The sequence below is a fragment of the Dipodomys ordii genome, unplaced genomic scaffold (assembly GCF_000151885.1).
Source record: "Dipodomys ordii isolate 6190 unplaced genomic scaffold, Dord_2.0 Scaffold138, whole genome shotgun sequence".
NCBI classification, from domain to species: Eukaryota; Metazoa; Chordata; class Mammalia; order Rodentia; family Heteromyidae; genus Dipodomys; species Dipodomys ordii.
The window spans coordinates 1,009,741-1,011,828 of NW_012267354.1; the positions used below are offsets into that span (position 1 = coordinate 1,009,741).

The 2,088-nt window shown below is 45.1% G+C and overlaps 1 pseudogene; it reads left to right on the forward strand.

The window, feature by feature from the left end:
• Positions 1 to 951: 951 nt before the first annotated feature.
• Positions 952 to 1,371, forward strand: LOC105996973 (annotated as a pseudogene).
• Positions 1,372 to 2,088: the final 717 nt, after the last annotated feature.

The window sequence follows — 2,088 nt, forward strand, 5'->3', positions numbered from 1 at the left end:
ACCTAGGACTAAGATTTGTTAACCAACCCATTCTTCAGAGCCTGGGACAAGACATGCCATGCATTCTGTTGGCCCGGGTGTGACTCGTAACCTATGGACCAAGGACATTTTTCTGTAAAGGTCAACCAATCATTATTTGCCTAGTTTAGCTTGCTTTAAATGTAAATGTTAACCAATCATGTAATTTCTTATGTAAAAGTTCCTTAAAGTTGTTTGTTCAATACTATAAAAACTGCACTGATTCTATGCTCAGGGCCTCTTAGCATCACCGGTTACTATGTGTGCGGAGGACCAAGCTCGAGCTTGCAATAAACCGGCTCTTTGTTGCTTACATTGATCGTGGTCTCTGGTGGTCTTCTGGGGGTCCCCGAATTTCAGTATAACAAGCTGCTGTTGTCTTCACATCCACAACTTGTGTTTCATCAGCAATCATCTCTCTCAAGACTGGAAGAAATGTTAGGACAGGACACTGTGCCTTCAGGAGCAAAGTCATTGTGTTTGACATGATACATCAGTGTTCTCTGAGCTACAAAAAATAGAAGGAAATCCTCCCAGTACAAACTGACAAAGGTTAAACGTAGTCGTAGCGCATGAACCAAGGAATGGAGGAAGAGATCTGGGCTTAATACAATGTCCTCATTTCCACTCATCTACAGCTACTTTCGTGACTGCATACAGAAATTGAATTAGCTAAAATGCACTATAATATTTTTTTTGGGGGGGGTCCTCTCGTGGGGCCAGAACTCTGGGCCTGGGCACTGTCCCTCAGCTCTTCAGCTCAAGGCTAGCGCTCTACCACTTGAGCCACAGCGCCACTTTCTGGCTTTTTTTCTTTGTGCTTATGTGGTGCTGAGGAATGGAACCCAGGGCCTCATGTGTGCAAGGCAAGCGCTCTACCACTGAGCCACCTTCCCAGTAGGGCCTTTGCTCTGCCTCTGCGTCCCCTCCACCATGGCTAGTGAGTCACAGGGGATTCTGCAGCTGCTGCAGGCTGAGATGCATGCCATGGTAAGGTGTCCAAGGTCAACAAACTAAAGAACCAAAGGGTGAGGCAGGTCAGGGAAGCCCAGGCTGAAATGACACAGCACGTCCTGCAGAGGGAGATAGAGTTCAAGGCCAAGGAAGCTGGGCACTGGGATCCCATGGCAGCTGCAGCAGTGAGGAGGAGAAGGAGACCAAGGAGAAGATGAGCATCCTCTAGAATGACTTCCAGCAGAACAGGGAGCAAGTTCTAGAACACCTCTTAGCCTTTGTGTGTGACATCCAATCAGAAATCCACAAGCACTGTCACATCCATGGATAGGACAGGAGAAGCTCCTTTCTGTGGGTGGTGGGTAGACGCCCTCCGCTCTGTTCTGGGAGACATTCCATCATTTCTGGACGCTGTAGCAGGTCCCTGCACTGTTTGCAGAGTAGCCAGTCTAGGTTCTTTGTATAAATTTGGTATTTATACAAAATGTCATATTTTTGCCTCTCATATCTCAGGGATTTAATGAGTATATGTTGTCTGTTTTCCTAGGTCTTTAGACTCAAGCAAGGTGTGTCACTTTTTCTTTCTTAGATCTTAATAGATCAAACTGAAAAGTATAATGCTATGAAGAAAGAAGGGATCAAGGAATGTTTTCCCTCACACCTTCTAAATGGTCAGGGGCTTTATCTATGCAAAAGTAGTAAGTGGTGATTTGTAACTGGTACAAAGCAGCAGCCAGCCTTAAACAGTCTATTCTGGCTAAGTGTTAGAGCAATGAGTTCTAATGTATTGTTTGGGCTGCTGTTAGTTTACCTTAATCAAAATGACTAGATGGTAGGACTTAAGAACTTATTACATATTACTGAATCATTTGAGTAAAACCTATGTCATGTGTTTAAAAAAAAAAACATTTGGTAGGGCTGAGGATGTGGCTTAGTGGTAGAGTGCTTGCCTAGCTAGCATGCATGAAGCTCTGGATTTGTTTCCTTAGTACCACATAAACATAAAAAGCTAGACATGGCGCTGTGGCTCAAGTGGTAGAGTGCTACTCTTGAGTAAAAGACACTCAGGGACAGTGCTCAGGCCCTGAGTTCCAGTCCCCAGGACAGGCCACCCAT